This window comes from Ambystoma mexicanum, chromosome 5q (assembly GCF_040938575.1).
Source record: "Ambystoma mexicanum isolate Mex_15411 chromosome 5q, UKY_AmexF1_1, whole genome shotgun sequence".
NCBI classification, from domain to species: Eukaryota; Metazoa; Chordata; class Amphibia; order Caudata; family Ambystomatidae; genus Ambystoma; species Ambystoma mexicanum.
The window spans coordinates 1,356,116,709-1,356,138,972 of NC_090933.1; the positions used below are offsets into that span (position 1 = coordinate 1,356,116,709).

The window sequence follows — 22,264 nt, forward strand, 5'->3', positions numbered from 1 at the left end:
AACGTCTCTCCCTTATCCCCTAGCCCACCCCTGCCTGCTCTACTCCAGACTACTGTCAGACTCTTCTGATCCCAGTAAATACCCCTGCCACTCCCAATGTCCCACCCTGCAACACCTCTTCCCTGCATGGTCTTCCCTACACAAATGCTGATACCTCTCCATCCCTAAGTCCCCTGTTCCCTCATGCCCTCTCTCCCAGCACCTTTCGAGCATCCCCACTGGTCGAGCTCAGTGCCAGCCTTTGCCACCAGGAAATGTCTGAAAGTGAGTCCGCACAGGTAGGCCTAATGTCTGATGGGATTATATTGGAGTGGGGCCCAGGGGGCTGGCTCCAGACAGCACTCCCATATTCCACCTGTAGTTTCTGGTGGCCACGTCTGGAAGATCACGTTTATTTCTGGAGGTCTCCGCTTGGTCACTGTGCTCAGTTCTGTATGCCGCATTTGGAGCACGGTGTCCTGTTCTGAAGAACTGTTTTTGAGTATAGTAATCTGTCCTGTTCTGATGGTCTCATCTGTAGCCTACATCCAAAATACTAGACTGAACATGCACATAGTCATCACCAGGAAAGAAGTGAAGGCAAAGGGCTAGGGGGCACGAGAGCAAGTAAGGAGTTCAGATCCCGCCGCCGGGAAATAACCAGGAAGACCAAGAAGTAGAGGTTAGGAATAAATTGAAACTCAAAGGAGAAGACTAAGTGAAATGGAAGTTAAGAAATAAATCCATGATGAATACAAGAGAATGTCTGCAGAACCGCTGATGCCTGTGTGGTACAGGGGCAGAAAGAAAGAACAGTTTGAGAGGTGGGTTGCGCTGCCGAAGCATTAGTCTTCAAATCTGAAATATTACACCTTTTATACTAACACATGTCCAACATACAGTTCAGGAAAACCTTAAATAAAACAATTATTACTAATACCCCATTAACAATGACTTGGCTATTACTTGCAGATGCTGTATGGTACTCTTAGTCCACCTGTCTCGCCAGAGTCATTGCTAAATAGGTGACGGCTGTCTTAAACCAACAAAGGTAAATAACATTTCCAGAATGTTCTCTTATTGCGTAAGTGACTGCCTGTCCTAGTCCTCTGCCTGTGAGAGCCGGATGGTACTTAAGGACACTGACGAGACAGGTGGGCGAGGAGGAATGAAGATTACCATAGGCAATCAGCCATTACCTTCCGTCCACCGTTGTCTGTTCACAGTCATTCCTAAATAAAGATAAAAAAGCAGTACATGATATAGTTCCCCGGAGTAAACCAGTCTGGGGGAGAGGGATACTAGCGGACTAAACCATCTTGGGGTAATGAAGCAGGTCTGTGTCAGGCTGCCTGCATGAAGACCTCATTTATTTACAAGTGTGAATTCATGGAATCTAATCAACTGGCCACAGGCCCCCTTCCCACAGCCCACCGCAACTCACTGACACTTGTAATCACATCAACATTCAGCCTTTCATGGCTTTACAATATAGAACAACAAAGCATAAGCCATACATACAGCTTCGAACTTTCATGGTGTGTGTTGGACTGTACTGGAGAGCAGAGGATGACTTTCAGATGCAGTTTGTGAAGTTTCTGAATTGTTCTGCTTGCTTTATGTTAGGCAGAATCCTATGCAGTTCCCTTAGGGAGCACTACAGAAGATTAGGACTACAGGTATATGCAATAAATCCCCTTTGGTATCAGTCTGTACCACACAGATTTAGTTGGTAGCTGTGCTGAGCAGTCAGACGTATCTCAAGAGGGAGATGAGCAGTATTCAGGGTTTACACAATAGGACCACAGTACTATGGAACAAGGAAACACTGCCCAAAGCTTTGTATCAAAAAGAATATATATATTTATTTTACACACGCTTACCTCAACACACAAGTCACTATCATTAAAGCAAGTTAAAACGGTCAAGAAAAGTATACACAACTCCCTATTTAAATTGTAGACAAGTTTGAGCAAGAGTGAAAACTGAGCAAAATGGCACAGTGTAAACCACGCAGAAATGGCACTCTAACAATTTCTTCAGCGGGAGGGAAAGGTCAAGTTATACAGGGTTAGACTCCTAAACACACCAGCAATACTTCCCAATCGGATTGTGAAGTTCGGCAAGGTAGTACTTTAGCATAAGCAATACTTAGGTGAAAACCGAGCAAAATGGCACTTCAACAATATATAAAGGGGAAGGAAAGGTGGTTATAAGAGTTTAGGTGCACCAACACATTTCTTGATGAAAGGCAATCTAGAGAAGGCAGTTGTAACAGAATTAGCCAGAATCAATAGGCCAGTGTCAGAGTCAGTGGTACGAGGCAAAGTGCTCAGGTTCAAATGGTTCTAGTAGCTGCAGTCAAGTTTTTGTTTAACGGTTGAAAAGGAGGGTGAAGAAGGTAAAAAGACAATGTTAGACGATAGGGACGGGCAGCCTAGAAGGTAAGTAAAGGATTTTAAAACACCTTTAGCAGTACCCAACGAAACGGGAGGCTTGGCGGAACAATGTACCTTAAAAGTGGAAGAGGCTCCGGCGGTGGTGGTAGTTCCTGGCAGTTCCTGCAGTTCGGGAGATCCAGCAGAGGAGGAGAGGCTCTCGTCGTGGAGGAAGGTTCGAGTCACTGCCCTGCCCAGGGAAGAAGCCGGCCGCTGTAATGCCAAAACGGAATAAAAGGTATGCTCCTTTAAATCGCGGTCATGGTGGACGGGTGCCTGGCTATCCGGTCTCCTAGTGCTTGGTACTGGCGATTCGACCAAGGCAGGTCCAGGAAGGCAATTGGCGAACTGGTTTGCCCCACCAGCTTAAGGGAAGGAGGCTCTTACAGGTGAAGATCTTCTCTTGTCGTTGGAGAAAAGTTGTGAGGATCTGCAGCAGGGCTTCACCGGTGGCTCAGTCGTTGCAGATGTCTTCGGCTTTTCTCCTCTTCTGATTTCTCAGGTCCAGTGGTGACGTCTGTCTTCCAGTCCGCAGATCCCTGCTTTTATGCCGAAAAATCCCCATTCAAACAGCCTAGCTGTCAATCACACAGCGGGTGGTTATCCTGCTGGGATAACCCCCCAGCCTATCAGGGCACAGTGTGACTTGGGTTGCTTATGCAACCCTGGCCAGGGTGCCTACTCCACCTCCCACACATCCTGTCTACCCCAGACTCACTGGCGCCTGAAGGAGGGCTTCTGTCCAGAAACCTGCCAAAAGGACGAACAAAGGGCCCTGACCTTGGTTTGGATTACAGAGAGAGACACGAGAAAGAAATATTATCAAAGATCCGGCAAAAAAAACCACTACAGTAAAGTTAATAATAAAATGAGCCAGCTGTATGTTAAAGGCTATCATGAAAAGTGGTAGCTTCGAACAATGGCAAAATCCCATAGGAAAATATTCGCGGTTGAATATTAATGGTAGTAACCACTGCCAAAGCCAGAAACTTTGGAGAGAGGGACAGGACAGTACCCTCTCGAAAATGAACACCAGGCAAAAACTATTAACCCTTCCCAGTACCTCCATAGTAAGATGGGTTGTACTGGTTTTGTTCATAACTATTGATTAGCAAAGTCAATGGTAACTTTGCATGCCCTGGGAGACAGTAGTCAGTCCCAGGGTATGGAGTATATGTTTGGGGGTCACTATGACACCACCTGTGCTACTGCACGGAGGGTGCTGTGTAACACACATGAATAAGATGACACCTATGGGGGTGAGAAAAACCCCATAGACAATGAGCACAAAAATAGCCTCAAACACACATAAAAAATATGCCTAAGAGTGGAAAAAAAGAGTCTCACTCTTAGCAGGAGAAAAAAGAAATCCTAGAAATCCAGCAAAGCTGCTGGGGGACTCTTATAGGTTGGGGAAATTAGCCATAGAAGATAATTCTCCCTAACACATTAAGACTTCAAACGCACAGCGGTGAGGAGACTCGGGTTTATGTGGAACAGTGCTACTGCAAGACAATTCTTGCCGGAGCACATCTCCATCTTGTTCCGCCCCAAATCCTTCCCTGGCTGAGAGCACTGTGCATCTAATAGCAGTGCCTGGCAAATGCCTAATACCTATACACAAGCCAGAATTGTTGGCTTTGCCAATGCTTGTTTTTATAAGGACTTCACTGAAGGACATGCAGTGCTTATAAAGTTAGTGTCTGAAGGCAGGCCTGGGTAAGACAAGTTTATAGCACCAGTAGTACATGTACAGCTCCAATCAAGTTAGTGGGGTTCATTACAGGGCTGGTGGTAAAACCTGCCGCTAGGCAGCGAGTTACCGCAACCCTGTAACACCCTTACCACTGACTGTTATCCTGGTGCCACCAGGATATCACAAGGGCAGCGGTAACGGTAAATCCTCATTACCATGGAGTCGCATAGGACTCCATGGAAATGGGGACATGAAGGAAGCACCGGCACTATACCGGTAAGGGCCTGAAAAACCTGCAAGGTCAGGCCTGCCGGGTAATGCGTGGCCTCTTCCGCCAATTCTGTAGCATGGTGGTCCCCTTATTTCCATACTTCCATACTTCTAATGGGGCCCATTAACTCTCAGAAGACGGCACTCTGAGTACTTGCCAGTGTTTTTTCAAAGCAAAGTTTGATTGTAGGGCTGGTTTAAAGCAAGCTCAAACAGTGCCCATGAGGTAGTGTTCTGTAAGGAACTGGGTGGGACTGGCCATATGTGGGCAGTCAATGGGTGGGTAAATAACCAAACACCTACACACTTTGTGTCCCTCCTCAGATGCCATTTCTCTCCATAGGTACTCTGTGCAATTGTTCAAAGGAGCTAAAAGGCCTGTTACTGATCTTAGATACATGTAATGACCTGCTTATTCCATGTTCACCTCCTCTCTGCAGTATACTCCCTGTCTATTTGCCTGCCTAATGCATGTTCACCTCCTCTCTGCTGTATCATCCCTGTCTGTTCGTCAGGTTTTCCATGTCCACCTCCCTTCTGCAGTATAGTCCCTGTCTGTTCGCCTAGTTTTCCATGTCCACTTCCTCTCTGCAGTATAGTCCCTGTCTGTTCGCCTAGTTTTCCATGTCCACTTCCTCTCTGCAGTATAGTCCCTGTCTGTTCGCCTAGTTTTACATGTCCACTTCCTCTCTGCAGTATAGTCCCTGTCTGTTCGCCCAGTTTTCCATGTCCACTTCCTCTCTGCAGTCTAGCCCCTGTCTGTTCACCTATTTTTCCATGTCCACTTCCTCTCTGCAGTATAGTCCCTGCCTGTTCGCCTAGTTTTCCATGTCCACTTTCTCTCTGCAGTATAGTCCCTGCCTGTTCGCCTAGTTTTCCATGTCCACTTCCTCTCTGCAGTATAGTCCCTGCCTGTTTGCCTAGTTTTCCATGTCCACTTCCTCTCTGTAGTATAATCCCTGTCTGTTCGCCTAGTTTTCCATGTCCACTTCCTCTCTGCATTATAGTCCCTGTCTGTTCGCCTAGTTTTCCATGTCTACTTCCTCTCTGCAGTATAATCGCCGACTGTTCGCCTAGTTTTCCATGTCCACTTCCTCTCTGCAATATAATCCCCGTCTGTTCGCCTAGTTTTCCATGTTTTTTTTTTTTAAATTGTTTTTATTTGTTTTAATCAAACAGAAATAAACATAACATAACACAAATAAAACATTTACAAACGGTGTAAACACTGCAAACCCCCCCTCCCCCCCTATGAGCCAGTGTATCCATCTTAGTCAAAGTTCGTTCCGAGTGGTTGGGTGTCGCCTCCTCCAGACACGGTGGGGGCAGACATTGTGCCAAATAGTTCGTCTACCAGAGATTTCCATGCTTGAAAAGAGCCCAATTCCTCATCACAATCCGCCCTACTGGCCTCATGCCAAACCACCGTTTCCGCCTCAGCCCATCTTTGCAAGTCCTTCCACCAGACCTCCACTCGTGGTTTGTGACACCCCTTCCAACCCATTGCAATTCTGCGTTTCGCAAGCACATATGCCAGGTCCTTGAGTTTGTCTACATGTTTGAGCTTACGCGCCCTGGGATACCCTCCCAACAAACAGGCCCAGGCCGTGTCTATTTTGAGATTGACCCCTGCCACCGCCAGCTTCTGCGCTACGTCCCTCCAATAATTTTCAATAACCGGGCACGCCCAGAACATATGCACCAGGTCTGCATTTTCTACGTCACACTTGGGGCACGCCTGGCGCCCAACATTCTTGAATTTCGATATCCTCATAGGGGTCATATATGCCCTGTGCGTCACATACAACTGAATCTGTTGGAACCTGGCATTCCTCGACACCTTCTTGTGGTACCCCAGGGCACGCTCCCACATCCCGTCTCCCATCAAGGCCCCCACCTCAGCCTCCCATTCCAGTCTCAAGTGTAGGAGATCTCTCCCAACCCTGGTCATAAGCATTTCATAAAGTCTCGAGACCTCGTGCCCACCCTCAGACGTGTCATAAATCACCTCTGTCGTGGTGTCCAGTTCCTCTGCCAGAGTGGTTTCGGGCCACCTACGACGTATCCCCTGTGCCAACCTGTGCCAAGTGACAAACTGGCCTCTATGCAGACCAGCTTGTTCCACCAGATGTCCAAATTCCAAAATGGCCCCTTCTTGCAAGATGTCCCCCAAGGTGACCAGGCCCACTGTCTCCCAGTACGTTCTGATACTCATGCGCAGCTGCCCATCCCCCTTCGCAAGCGCAACTAGTGGGATCTGCGGGGTACATGGGAGGGGGTCTCCTATCATCTGACAGGCCCGTCGCCACATATTCCGCCCCAGGGTTAGCATTTTGGGGCGCATCCCCATGTCTGTGCTATCCAACCAAGGGATCTCGCGCAAAAAAAAGGGGGTGCAATCCGTCCCGAACAACCTGTGTTCTGGGGTCTCTTCGTCCGCGAGCCACTTGGCCACATATTGCAGCTGCGCCGCTACATAATACGCTTCAAAATTGGGCAGCTTGATTCCGCCCTTTTCATAAGGGTTTTGCAGTTTCCATAGGGCGACTCTGTTACGAGTACCGTGCCATAAAAAATCCCTGCACATGCTGTGTAGGTGCACAAAGAACTTCTTAGGAATCATATGTGGGATGTTGTTGAAATAGTGTAGGAGCCTGGGCAATACTACCATCTTAAGTAGAGCACCTCGGCCCATCATCGCTAAAGGTAGCCTCTCCCAAAACTTCATGCAATGCCTCATTTTCACTACAGCCGCTTCGGTGTTGTATCTGTGTTCTGCTGCCGTCGAGTGGTGCACCTCTATTCCGAGGTATCGGAAGGAGCTTGTCGCCCACGGGATCTGCAGCACCGGCAACCTATCTGTCTGGGTACCCCTGTAGCTACCCAGCGGGAAGAGAATTGACTTCTGGGGGTTAACCGCAATACCAGACAGTCTGGCGTATCTGTCCATTACCTCCAGAACATACCCCAGATTTTCTTCAGGGTGTCTGAGATACAAAAGTATGTCATCAGCGTATAAGGATACGAGATGGCTCTCCCCGCCAACCACAATCCCGACCAAATCATATTGTTGCCTGAGGTAAATCGCCAGAGGCTCCAGGGCCAGTATGTACAGCATCGGGGACCAGGGGCACCCTTGTCTGGTGCCCCTGCCCAGCTGCCACCGGTCAGACACCACTGCCCCGGTGCGGACCCTGGCCAGCGGGGCGTTGTACAATATCTCCGCCTATCTGACATAGCTAGGCCCCAGGCCAAACCCCTTGAGAGCCGCTAGCAACCATGGCCATTTGACAGAGTCAAACGCCTTAATCGCATCCAACGATGCGACCGCCATTTCCCCGCCATCACCGCAACCCCATTCAACCACTCGATGGAGCCTCCTGTGATTATGGGTGATGTTCTTGTTCGGGACATAGCCCGTCTGGTCAGGGTGCACCAACTTGCCGATTACCCTCCGCATCCTGCTTGCCAGGACGGCCGTTAGTATCTTGCCGTCCTGGTTTAACATCGACAGCGGCCTGTAAGAGCCACAGCTACGCGCGGGTTTGTTAGGCTTAGGGAGTGGCACTATAATCGCCTCCCTGAGCGATTCAGGCAACCGTCCCAATTCAAACGCTTCGTTCAGCATTTCCAGCATAGGCGGGAGCACCTCCTCTCCATATGCTTTATAAAATTCGCTGGGAAGCCCGTCCGCCCCCGGAGCCTTGCAAGTAGGTGGTTGCCTCACCGTATCGCGAAGCTCATCAAGAGTGATCGGAGCATCCAGCTCCTCTCTCTCCTCGTCGCTGACTTTGGGCAGGCCAATGTCCTCCAAGACCTCTTCTATCTCCACCCGGTTACTCCCTTCAACATCCTCATACAGTCCCTTGTAATATTCCATGAACGCGCTGTTAACACCTTCCTGAGTGTCTACCTCCACACCCTCTTCGGTGGCTACTACTCGGATCGGGGATCTAGGGGTTTCGTTCTTGTAGAGCCATGCCAGGAGCCGGCCTGTTTTGTCACCCCCCGCATGTTGTCTTTCTGCGTACTTTCTATAGTTCAAGTTACAGAGCCGCTCCCAGCAGTCTGTGCACTTTTGTTGTAGTTCATAGACCACCTTCGTGTCAGCCCCGCCTCCAGCCAGTTCTCTTTCGAGTTCGGTCTCAGCCCTCTGTAGGTCAGCTAGGACCCCCCCCATTAGTCCCTTGGATTTCGCTATGGCCGCCCCACGCATTACAACCTTAAACGCCTCCCATAGAGTACCCGCTGACTGCACTCTGCCCCTGTTTACCTCAAAATAAGCCACAATCTCATCTCGCATGTCTTCCCGAAAGACAGGGTCTTTGAGTGCCTCCGCCCTAAGGAGCCATGTCGGTATGCGCGCCCTCGGGGGGCAATACTGCCATCGCAGGAGCATTGGCGAGTGATCCGAAAGGACCCTCGCCCTGTATTCCACTTGGACGCATTCGGTAACGACCTCCTGCGTGACAAAAAAGTAGTCTAATCTTGTATGCAGGTTGTGCGGGGCAGAGTAGTGTGAAAATTGCCGTTCGTCAGGGTATTTCAGTCTCCACACGTCAACAAGGCCAAAATCCGCCACCAACGTCTGCAACGCTTTGGCGGCTGGGCCGCGCCCCGCCACCTTGTTATCTGACCTGTCCACACCAGAATCCAGCACACAGTTGAAATCCCCACCCCAAATCACCGCGCCGCCCACACACTCGCTCAACTTCGGGCACAGCGACTTAAAAAAGGACGCCGTGTTGTGATTGGGGGCGTACGTGTTTACAACACACACTTCCCTATGCTCGATCATCCCCCTCACCACAACCAACCTCCCATCCGGATCAACTACTTCTTCGGTTACCTTAAACGGTTCATGTGGTGCCACCCAAATGAGTACCCCCCTGGCATAGGCAGAGTACGGAGAGCCAACAACCATCCCTTTCCATTTCCTTCCCACCAATTCCAACTTAGCACTAGTCAGGTGCGTCTCCTGCAGCAAGGCGACATCTATTTTCTGTCGTTTCAAATACAGCATAACTTTGTTTCTTTTCAAGTAACTGTTTAGTCCCCTGACGTTCCACGTCAGCACCTTAAGGTCCCCCATGTCGGTACAACAGCATCCCTCCCCCACAGAAGTCGGCCCACCCCCACACACCGGACATAATGTAAATTCCGCTTATACTCACCCGGCTCATAACTAAACTACCACACCCCAACCCCCAAACCCCAACCCAACTAACTGCCCAGCTCCATCCCTGGATCTCAGGCATCCCTGTGTCTGCTTCCCAACCGGGGAACCGGTGTGAGAGCCCAACAGGGCGTCACCTGACTATCAGTGACTAGACTAAATAACTATTGGGGGAGAAAGAAAAAAGGTCGGTCGTCTGAGACTCCCCTCTATCGCCACAGTGTACGTGCATTCGATTCGTGTCATCAGTAAACATGTACATACACATATACCACCAAAGTCAACAACTATAATCGAGTCCCATGATCAGCAGCTAGACCGGGCCCGAAGCCTTACTTGGACCTAACTGTACCGTCTGCAGGCTGGGCATCCGGCTCTTGAGGGCAATTGTGGGCATCTAGCCAGTCCATGGCCTCTTCCGGGGTGTTGAAGAACAACGTCTTGCCGTTAAAAAAAAAACCTTAAGCTTGGCCGGGTAGAGCAGCATGTATTTGTGCCCCGCTTCCCGTAACCTCCGCTTTACCGATCCGAAGTTCATACGGCTTCGCTGTACTTGCAGGGTGTAGTCGGGGTAGGCCGTAATACACGCCGCTCCTCGTTGTATTGTACCTCCCTTGCGGAAATGTTCGAGGATTCTCTCCTGGTCACGGTAATTGAGGATCTTAGCAATCACCGGCCTCGGCGGGCCGCCCGGTGGCGGTCGTCTAGTTAGGGCCCTGTGCGCCCTCTCTACAGCGAATCCTTGAGAAAGGGTACCTCCGGTGATCTCTTGTAAGAGCATGGTTTCCACAAACTCCGTGGGGTTGCCACCTTCAGCCCCCTCTGTCAGCCCCACGATGCGAATGTTATTCCTCCTAGCACGTCCTTCTGCTTTTTCTGCTCTGCTCTCGAGGTTGCCCACTCGTTGCACCAGGGCGTGTAGCTCGCGCTTGTGCGATGCGCAGTCCGCTGTCGTGGGGCCCAGTTCTTTCTCCAAAGTCTCGGTGCGCTCCGCCAGGGCACGAACGTCCTGCCTAAGGAGGTTAACATCCTCCTGCACCGCTCCGACCTGAAATTCCATGGCCGTCTTCAATTCCGCCTCCGCCAACTGGAGCTTGGTCTCCCAAGAAGACTTAAGGTCGGCGATCGCGGCAAGGACCTCATGATTCGCTCCTCCGGCGGGCGCTTCCTTTGCCAGGGGACTGTCTCTGCTTCTGGCCCCATCCGGGCCGGTCGATGTTTTAGCGAAGTCCTCTAGCGTGGGCTGCTTGCCTTTCACCCTCAGGGGCTTGTTTGACATGGTCATTGACTAAGCCGGCTTCCAGGATGCACGCGGGGCCAGTTTCTGCGACGCTCCTGTGCGACCTAATGCGATCACGGCCCGACAGTCGCAAGGCGCCTTTGTTCCTCATCTCCGCCGGCCATTTTGTCTTCCACGCCTGATCATCACACGATCCAAAGTCTCTGTTGCACAAAAACCGTGGATCTGCTCGCTCCACAGGCCTCTGGCCGGGCGTCGAAAATCAAAGTTATGGCACGCCCGATCCAACGCTGGCTCAGCGCCGTGCACCTCCGTAGCAATCTCGTAGGTCTGTCCCGGCTATATTCTTGGTGGTCTAATGGCGGCCGTTCCGTCCACGGCACTCGCACCAACTCTTTAGCTCCGGGCCACAATGTCACAGATCAGATCCGGTCCAAAAGCGCATCAGGTTGTGCCCCCACGGTTCATGCACACATTCGCCCCTGTTTCAGCATGGTTGCTTCAGTCCTTGCACGGTTTTTCAGCCGGATAGTATACGGATCAGCGGGAGCTCTCGTTCGGACACGTCCTTTCACATGGCTTCCTAGCCACGCCCCCTAGTTTTCCATGTTCACTTCCACTCTGCAATATAATCACTTCCTCTCTGCAATATAATCCCCGTCTGTTCGCCTAGTTTTCCATGTCCATTTCCTCTCTGCAGTATAATCCCCGTCTGGTCGCCTAGTTTTCCATGTCCATTTCCTCTCTGCAGTATAGTTCCTGTCTGTTCGCCTAGTTTTCCATGTCCACTTCCTCTCTGCAGTATCATCCCCATCTGTTCGCCTAGTCTTCCATGTCCACTTCCTCTCTGCAGTATAATCCCCATCTGTTCGCCTAGTTTTCCATGTCCACTTCCTCTCTGCAGTATAATTCCTGTCTGTTCGCCTAGTTTTCCAGGTCCACTTCCTCTCTGCAGTATGGTCCCTGTCTGTTCGCCTAGTTTTTCTTGTCCACTTCCTCTCTGCAGCATAGTCCCTGTCTGTGCGCCTAGTTTTCCATGTCCACTTCCTCTCTGCAGCATAATCCCTGTCTGTTCGCCTAGTTTTCCATGTCCACTTCCTCTCTGCAGCATAGTCTCTGTCTGTTCGCCTAGTTTTCCATGTCCACGTCCTCTCTACAGTATAGTCCCTGTCTGTTCACCTAGTTTTCCATGTCCATTTCCTCTCTGCAGTATAGTCCCTGTCTTTTCGCCTAGTTTTCCATGTCCTCTTCCTCTCTGCAGTATCATCCCTGTCTGTTCGCCTTGTTTTCCATGTCCACTTCCTCTCTGCTGTATAGTCCCTGTCTGTTCACCTTGTTTTCCATGTCCACTTCCTCTCTGCAGTATAGTCCCTGTCTGTTCACCTAGTTTTCCATGTCCATTTCCTCTCTGCAGTATAGTCCCTGTCTTTTTTTCGCCTAGTTTTCCATGTACTCTTCCTCTCTGCAGTATCATCCCTGTCTGTTCGCCTTGTTTTCCATGTCCACTTCCTCTCTGCAGTATAGTCCCTGTCTGTTCGCCTAGTTTTCCATGTCCACTTCCTCTCTGCAGTATAATCCCTGTCTGTTCGCCTAGTTTTCCATGTCCACTTCCTCTCTTCAGTATAGTCCCTGTCTGTTTGCCTAGTTTTCCATGTCCACTTCCTCTCTGCAGTATAGTCCCTGTCTGTTCGCCTTGTTTTCCATGTCCACTTCCTCTCTGCAGTATAGTCCCTGTCTGTTCGCCTAGTTTTCCATGTCCACTTCCACTCTGCAGTATAGTCCCTGTCTGTTCACCTAGTTTTCCATGTCCACTTCCTCTCTGCTGTATCATCCCTGTCTGTTCGTCTAGTTATCCATGTCCACTTCCTCTCTGCTGTATAGTCCCTGATTGTTCACCTAGTTTTCCATGTCCACTTCCTCTCTTCAGTATAGTCCCTGTCTGTTCGCCTAGTTTTCCATGTCCACTTCCTCTCTGCTGTATCCCTGTCTGTTCACCTAGTTTTCCATGTCCACTTCCTCTCTTCAGTATAGTCCCTGTCTGTTCGCCTAGTTTTCCATGTCCACTTCCTCTCTGCTGTATCCCTGTCTGTTCACCTAGTTTTCCATGTCCACTTCCTCTCTTCAGTATAGTCCCTGTCTGTTCGCCTAGTTTTGTTACGCTCACTTGATATCCCCGGGGCGTCTGGAAGGCTCTGAAATCTGGAATCCTGGATGCGGACATTCTTAGGAACTGCATTTGCCCATTTGATAGCCAAACTATGGAACACAATACCAAAGGAAATAGGAACGACGGAAGACCACCTAACCTTCAGAAAACTATTGAAAACCTGGCTATTCAATTCACAGAGACAATCATAAAAATACTACCTCCCCTCCCCCACAAACCACACTCTGGGAACAAAGCAAACAAAGGGGCAATACAGATGGAATAACTAACAATAAAACCACCCCAGAGCCAAATAGAAACAAACTAACCACCTCCTCCTCTTTTTCCACACCATCACACTTCTCACGTACTACATTCCCAAAAGTGCCAGTGAAACTACACACCAAAATACACAAACCTCCCACCCACTGCTAATCATGCTATAAAACCAAATAGTTGAAAACAACTGAGACACTGGACGCTACCCCTCCGGACACAACAAGCCCAGTGCACACAACAAAGCTCACCCAGGAGGCTCACACGCACAGACGCCAGTTTCTCCTGGTTCTGCATCAACAGAAGAGCGCAACCTCCATCCTCTCCCTCTTCCCTCACTAACCAACCCCACCCACTTTTCATATATCAGCAAAAGGGTGTGTCATTGCTGGTTTCCCATTTCAAGAACTTCTCAGTAAGGAGCAGACTGCTTGTGTGTGACCCCTGCTCACATCAGCCAGTTACATTGTTGACATCTGACCCTCATCTGGTCTCTCAAGAGACCCCTAGACTGTCCCTGCTCAGGTCAGCGTGTTACATGGTAGACCGCTACATCTCTTGGTCTCTCCGAGACCCCCGGATTATCCATAGCACCTGGTTTCCTAGACATGTTCCCCTCCCCCATCCCAAGCTGTCTCCCTCTGCTCCACTGATATCGCAATAGCCCTCATGGTTTTGTCTAGGCACCTCCTACTCTCTCATAGACCCATCCAGGTAGCTCTCAAGTTTCATCTAGCCAGACGTTAGAAGAGCATCCACATTTCTTTTGGTGACATTTTGTAACTTGTAGTTTTCTTAAATTTAAAATGGGGAAAAAAAAGTCACAAGTGCCAGAATGGAAGGAAAGAAAAAAAAAACAGGACTAGGTGGGTTTCCCACACTTTTCAATGGACATTTAGGAGCTAATTCTATAGCTTCACAGGTTTTGGCAGCAGGGACCTGGTCCGTTTGCACTCAGGCGTTGGCAAGTCCTAGCTGACAAATATTTGGCATTTGCACGTGTGCATTTCACACTGTTATTGTTATTTTGCATTTATATAGCGCCTTATATACCATTGGTATGGTCTGAAGGCGCTGATAGGTTGAACGCCATTGGAAACCGAAGTTCAGATCAGTAGAGAGAGTAGAGAGAGTCAAAAGGTGCGTGTGAGCACCGGGTATGTGTGCAGCTCGTGCAGTATCAGTGTAATAGCTGCTTCTTAGCGGTAGGTGTGGTGGTTGAGAGATCAGGAGTATGTGTTCATTCTGGCAGGATTTATCCAGACCGGATGTGGCTGCGTTAGGCCTGAGGCGAACGCCTGGCTGGGGGGGGTGTAACCAGCAGTGTTTACTTAGAATGATGTGGAGTGAGCGGCGGATGTTGGTATGAGAACAGTTATACCGAATGGTGTCATAGTATCTCTGTGTTCTAGTTGAGTGGTGATGTAAAGGAGAGAGTAAGCGTGGTGGTGTGATATGATGGGTTGTATGGTCTTTCAAACGTTCTCTGCATTCCAAACCATACTATATACGTCACGCAATTCTATGCGCTCCAGTCCGTTCCATGCACTCCTATCCACTCCATGCATCCCAGTCTGCTCCATACACTCTGGTCCGTTCCACGCACTCATGCATTCCGGCTCACCCCTCACGCTCGAGTCCGTTCCGCGCGCTCGAGTCCGCATGCGTACTCCAGTCGGCCCCGCGCATGTACTCTTGTCTGCCCCACGCATTAACTCTTGTCTGTGTCACGCATGCACTCCTGTCTGTCCCACGCATGCACTCCTGTTTGCTCCACACATGCACTTCTGTCTGCCCCACGCATGCACTCCTGTCTGTCCCATGCCCTACGCATTCGGCAGCTCTACGTATTCATCCATTCTACGCACTCATCAGTATTGGATGCAATCTGTGCTTGTTCGTTCTACGATCTTGTCCGCTCTACGCAACACGTCCGTTCACTCTGGCACTCTTTCGCTCCGGCATTCATCTGCTTTATGTCCTCACATGTACTATGCATTCACCTGTTTTATGCACTCATCCCCTCTACGCACTCCTCCCCTCTACGCACTCCTCCCCTCTATGCACTGGTCCCCTCTACGCACTGGTCCCCTCTATGTACTCATCCCCCCTACGCACTCATCTGCTCCCCGAACTCATCCGCTTTAAGCACTCGTGCTTTAGACGCATTCAACAGCAATATCCTGTTCCATATATTCATCTCTACACTCATCTGTTCTATACCTTCATCCGTTCTGTACACTCATCCTCACTGTACACTTATCTACTCATCCGCTCTATCCACTCAATCTACTCGTCCGCTCTATACACTCATCCGCTCTATACACTCATCCGCTCTATACACTCATCCGATCTATCCATTCATCCGCTCTATCCACTCATCCGCTCTACACACTCGTCCCCTCTGCGCACTCGTCCCCTCTGCGCACTCGTCCCCTCTGCGCACTCGTCCCCTCAGCGCACTCGTCCCCTCTACGCACTCATCCCCTCTACGCACTCATCCACTCTACGCACTCGCACTCATTCCCATCTATGCACTCGTCCCCTCTACGCGCTCGTCCCCTCTACGCGCTCGTCCCCTCTACGCACTCATCCCCTCTATGCACTCATCCACTCTACGCACTTGCACTCATTCCCATCTATGCACTCGTCCCCTCTACGCGCTCGTCCCCTCTACGCGCTCGTCCCCTCTACGCGCTCGTCCCCTCTACGCGCTCGTCCCCTCTACGCGCTCGTCCCCTCTACGCGCTCATCCCCTCTACGGACTCATCCCCTCTATGCCCTCGTCCCCTCTATGCGCTCATCCCCTATAGGGACTCATCTGCTCCCCACACTCATCTGCTTTAAGCACTCGTGCTTTACACGCATTCAACAGCAATATCCTGTTCCATATATTCATCTCTACACTGATCTGTTCTATACCTTCATCCGTTCTGTACACTCATCCTCACTGTACACTTATCCACTCTGTCCACTCATCCGCTCTATCCCCTCATCTGCTCTAACCCCTCATCTGCTCTATCCCCTCATCCACTCATTCGCTCTATCTACTCATCCATTCTATCCACTCATCCACTCTATCCACTCATTTACTCTATCTACTCGTCCGCTCTATACATTAATTCGCTCTATACACTCATCCGCTCTATACATTCATCCGTTCTATCCATTCATCCGTTCTATCCATTCATCCGCTCTATCCACTCATCCGCTCTATCCACTTGTTCGCTCTGTACATTCGCCAGGTCTGTACATTCATCTGCTCCAGCGATCTACATACTCTCCGCATTCACCAGGTCTGTACATTCATCTGCTCCAGCGATCTACACACTCTCCGCACTTCCATATTCATCCGTTATCCACACTCATGTGCTCTACATACTCATCCGCACCACATACTCATCTGTTCTACACACTTATCCGCTTTACGCTCATCCATTCTGGACATTCATCTGTTTTAGGCTGTTCTTCGACTCATGCATTCTTCCACTCAGCGCATTCCTTTGTTCCACCTGATTCATCCATTCTAACTAATTCATCCACGCCATTCATTTTGTTCACTCCGCATGCATTCTGTTCATTTCAGGAGTTTAAATCTCTTTACTGTTTCCGTGTGATTTACTCTTATTAACCCTTTCACTGCTTTGATCCACGTTATTTGTTTAATTCTGTTTGCCCTTCTAGTTTATATTAGGGGTTATTAGCTGTTAGTTTCTCTCATCAGGTGGTTTGATGGATTGGTGTTCTTGAGTTGCTGTTGGTCTGTTTGGGTTAGTTTGGTACGGGTTGGTTTTAGGGGAAGAGCCAGGTTTTCAGCAGTTTGCGGAAAGACATTAAATCCTCAGTTAGGCGGATGTGGGGTGGGAGTGAGTTCCATAGCGTGGGGGCCAAGGCTGAGAATGATGATCCGCCTAACCTGATTGAGTTTGTCTTCAGTATGACTAGGCGACCGGGTGAGCTTGATCTTAGGGTGCGTGGGGGGTGGTAGTGTTTTAGCTTGTCTTGAAGATATTGAGGACCGGTTTTATGCAGTGCTCAATGGGAGATGCACAAGGTTTTGAAAGTCACCCTTCGGGCTACTGGAAGCCAGTGCAGCGTCTTAAGGGCTGGGGAGATGTGGTCTCTTGGGCCGAGCGCAAGTAGCAATTTGGCTGCTGCGTTTTGTGCTCTTTGGAGTTTATTCAGTTGGTACGCGTGGACTCTGAGGTATAGGGGGTTTGCGTAGTCCAGTCTTGATATAACGATTGATTGGACCGCAGAGAGTCTTTTGGGAAAGGAGAGATATAGAAAGATGCACCTAAGGGTTTTAAGGTGGTAGTGGCAGGACTTTGAGACGTTGTTGACTTGGCGCAAGAGTGTTAGGTCAGAGTCAAGGGTGCATCCAAGATTTTTCACTGAGTTGGAGGGGGTCGGTGAGTTGACCATGGCGGATGGCCAGGGTAGTGGGTGTGGAAGGAGTTCGGAGTTGCCACATACCATGATTTCCGTTTTGGAGCGGCTTAACAGGATGTGGCTTTGGGTCATCCAGAGTTCTATGTCGAGGAGGCAGGAGGCTAGATCAGGTCGGGAGTTGGGTTTTGAGTTCAGGAGTTTTAGAATTAGTTGAGTGTCGTCTGCGTAGTTGTAGCACAGGATGTTGTGCGAACAAATTATTGGTCGGAGGGTGATCAAGTAGAGATTGAACAGGAGGGCGGATAGGCATGCTCCTTGTGGGACTCCCGTGTCGACTGGTCGGGCTTGGGAGGTATAGGTGGAGAGTATCTTTATTTGGTACCGATCTTTGAGGAATGAGGCTATACATTTAAGAGCGGCTCCACGAATTCCTAGGGAGTGGAGGCGGTCTAGGAGGATTGAGTGATTGATTGTGTCAAAGGCGGCGGATAGGTAAAGAAGGATTAGAGCTGTGCATCCCGCAGAGTCTGCCGTCATTTTAAGGTCATCCCAAATAGAGGTTAGGGTGGTTTCAGTTCCGTGACGGGCTCTGACACCTGATTGAGCGGGGTCTAGGAAATTGTTGGCTACGACAAAGGCATTTAGTTGGGAGTAGGCAGTTCGGTCAATGAGTTTGGCAAGGAATCTGGTGTTTGAGATGGGGCGGTAGTTTTTGGGCTCGAGAGGGTTGAGCGAAGGTTTTTTAATTAGAGGTTTGACATGAGCTGTTTTGAATGCGTCGGGAAAGATACCAGAGGAAAGGGAGGCATTTATGATGGATCTTGCATGTTCTCCTGCGCAGGTGGAAGCAAACATTTCTTTGAGGGTTGTAGCTGGGCATGGGTCCAGCGGCGAGCCAGATGGTTTGCGGGCAGATAGAAGTTTGCGAAATTGTTCTGGTGATATTAGACTAAAGGATTTGAACATTGGTTGCGTAGTGGTTGTAGCTGGTGGGCCGGCTGGTTTGGGGGGAGAGTTGCTTTGTGGATGTAAGAGAGTCAGTTTGGTGGCTAGAGTATTTGTTCTTTCGAGAGCTGTGGTGTAAAAGTGGAGGGAGAGTGAGTCGCACAGTGATTGTGAGGGAGTCGGGACGGTCGTGTTGCAAGTCGGATTGGTGAATTCGGAGATGATTTTGTGGAGTTCTTTGCTTGGGTTTTTGCAGTTTAGGATTCAGGAGTTGTAGTGGGCTTTTTTTGCTTTCCGGATTTCGGCCTACTGATAAAGGTGTCGGGCCAAGGTGGCCCTGTTCTCCTGGGTTTTGTCTTTCTGCCATTTGCGTTCTAGGTATTTATATAGTTGTTTAGTGATCTTCAACTCAGGAGTGAACCATCTGGGGAAGAGGCCATGGCGGGTTGATGGTTTGCAGGAGGGTGTGAGCCGCATCAGAGATGCGTTGAGCCATGAGTCAAAGGCGTCGGGGGTTAGTTGTTTGTTGAGTTGGCAGGTAGGTGGTGGAGACTAGAGGAGTGCGTCGGCTGGGTCCGGGACGATTATTAGTTTTTTCCAGCATTTGCATAGATTCGGAGGTTCAGATTCGAGTACGGGAAGGGGGTTGGGTGAGTGAATGGCGAACGAGAGAATTAAGTGATCGGCCCAGAGTATAGGGGTGGGGGGCTTTAGATGAATCAGGGTGTTGGAGCTAAAGATGGCATCAAGAGTGTGTCCTTTATAGTGAGTCGGGCCGTTTATGTGGGGTTGGAGGTTAATTGCGTCCAAACCGTCAACCAGAGAGTGTGTCATAGGGTTGGTGGGGATGTCGAGCCATATGTTGAAGTCTCCAAGAAGGGTGAGTTTGGGATGGTTTAGTTGAAGGGTCGCAATATAGTCGCAGAGGTTGTTTGCGAATTGTCTATCGTAGCCAGGGGGCCTGTAGATTATTAGGAAGGTGTGTGAGAGCGACGGGGAGAGGTATAGTCTAACGAGGAGAGATTCGCAGGAAGGAATGGAAGGTTGGTTGTCGATGATTGAGGTGTGGAAGAGAGACTTGAAGACGAATGGTACTCCCCCTCCTCTGGAGGGACGGTTCAGTGGGATGAGGGAGTAGTCAAGGGGGAAGGCTTCATTAGCGATTGGGGCGAAGCCGTCAGAGAACCAAGTTTCGGTGATAAAAACCAGGTCTGGTTTGTCAGAGGCGAGGAGGTCAAAGATGCAGTGTCTGTTTTTCGCTACGGATCGGGCATTAAATAGGATGTAGTTTACATCGGCAGGCTAGGTTGGTTTTGGGGCTGGAGCGGAAGGTGGTGGTGGCGGAGAGAGTGGAGACTGGGGAGGGAGAGGGGAAGCGTGGGTGATGCTCGATGGGAATAGTGGGCGAGCAGAAAGATTGGCGGGCTTTGGGCGGGATTGGGTAGCTGCATGTGTTAGGATGATCGGGTTTGGTTCAGGGGATTTGAAGGTGGGGTGTGGGCATTTAGGAGTTTCGGTTGCAGTTGATGAGAAATCGAGGGAGAGGGGTTTAGGAAGGGTGAAGCCACGGGGGAAGGAGGTGATTGCGGGAATGAGGTGGTGGGTCGAGACAGGGGAGGTGACGGGTGCTGAGAGATTGAGGGGGACCAGGTATGTTTCCTCTTTATTTTCTTTGTTGCGATTGGAGTGTGAGAGATGGTAGGGGGGTGAGAGGGGGAGAGGGATGCAGCTTCGGTTCTTGCTAGGGCTAGACGTGGAATTTTTAGGGAGGGGACAGGGTGCGGTCGGGGGGGAAGGTGGCGGGGGTTTGTGGGCAAGGCATAGGTTGATGATTGCAGGGCGCGGTGTACCTGTTATGATAGTGAGGGGAGCGGGCATGGTTAACATTAGCTGGTCGGTGGTGGGCCTCGGGGGAGGAGTGGTCTTAGAGTGGTTGGCTCGCCATCGTGCCCCTCTGGCTTGGTGTTTGGAGAGGGGAATGGTAGGGAATGAGAAGGGGGTGGGATGATTTGGGCAGGGGGGGACGGGAGGGCAGGCAGATGGGGGAGTGGGGGCAGTCCGCGGTGGTCGTTTCTGACAGACTCTGGTGGAGTGGGTGTACTCATGCTTGGTACAAGCTTTTAGGTAGATTTTAGGAGGGCTTTCTAATTGTAGTTCTAAATTCAGTGGGGGCACGCTTTTAGGCTCACTTCTAAGTTCAATTTGCACCGGGATGATATTAGACTATTAGGTGCACTTCTCGGTTCGACTGTACACAGAGGCGTTATTGGGTTATTAGGTGCTATTAGGTACACTTCTAGGTGAAACTGTACACAGAGATGATATTAAGCTATTAGGTACTATTAGGTACACTTCTAAATTCAACTGCACACAGAGATGGTATTAGGTCTACCTCTAGATTCAATTTTGTAAAGAGGGGATATTAGACTATTGGGCGCAGTTCTAAATTCAACTGTACACTGGGATGATATTAGGTCTACCTCTAGATTTAATTTTGTATAGAGTTGTTATAAGTTCTTTCTCTAGATTCAATTTTGTGTAGAGGGGATATTAGACTATTAGGCACACTTCTCACAATTTGACTTTATACAGGGAGGGTATTAGGCATAATTCTAAAATCAACTTTGTACACAGAGGTTATTAGGGAGATTAGTCGATTCATCCAGGCACAGTATTAGACTAATAGGATTTTGGGCCTACTTCCAATTCAACTTTCACAGAGGCAATTGGGACACTTCTAGATTCACAGAGGTTATTGGGCACACTTCTAAGTTCAACTTCTAATGCACTTCTAAATTCAACTTTCACAGAGAGGCTATTGGGCACACTTCTAAATTCAACTTTGCACACAGGTGTTACAGGGCACACATTCTAAATTCACAGAGGGATTATTGGGCACACTTCTAAATACAACTTTCACAGAGGAGTAATTGGGACACTTCTAATACAACTTTCAATGAGCGGCTATTGGGCACACTTCTAAGTTCAACTTCTAATGCACTTCAGATTCAACTTTCATGGAGAGTCTATTGGGCACACTTTAAAATTCGACTTCTAATGCACTTCTAAATTCAACTTACCGGGAGGATAGCTCAGCGGCAACGTGCGCTTCTTGGAAGCAAGATGACACGAAGCAACACAGGTTCGATCCCCGGGTCCACGCTTAAAAACCTCTGGGTGTTTAAGCGCGTTATAAATACGTAACTAAGACAAAAAAAACCAATTACGTAACTAAGAAAACAAATAATTCCTGTAACAGGGCCTCGATGCCCGTGGGCTGTGTGAGCGCTTTAAAAATGTAAAAAAATAAAATAAACTTTCATAGAGTCTAATGGGCAAACTTTTAAAATTCAACTTCTAAATCCAACTTTTACATAGGGTCTATTGAGCACACTTCTACATTCAACTTTCACAGAGAGTCTATTGGGCACACTTTTAAATCAATTTTCACAGAGAGTGTATTGGGCACACTTCTAATTCAACTTCTAAATGCACTTCTTAATTCAACTTTCACGGAGAAGCTATTGGGGACTCTTCTAGCTTCAGCTTTCACAGAGATGCTATTGGGCACACTTCTAATTCAACTTCTAAATGCACTTCTAAATCCAACTTTCACCTAAAGGCTATTGAGCACACTTCTAAATTCAACTTCTAGTGCAGCTCTAGTCTATTGGGCACAGTTATAAATCAACTTTCACTGAGAGTC

General features: G+C 49.3%; 1 protein-coding gene across 1 annotated transcript in view; it reads left to right on the forward strand.

Moving 5' to 3' along the window:
• The window catches only part of LOC138498142 (uncharacterized), a 307,816-nt gene that overhangs the window by 217,611 nt on the left and 67,941 nt on the right, over positions 1 to 22,264 (forward strand). The gene's annotated exons all lie outside the window — the stretch shown is intronic.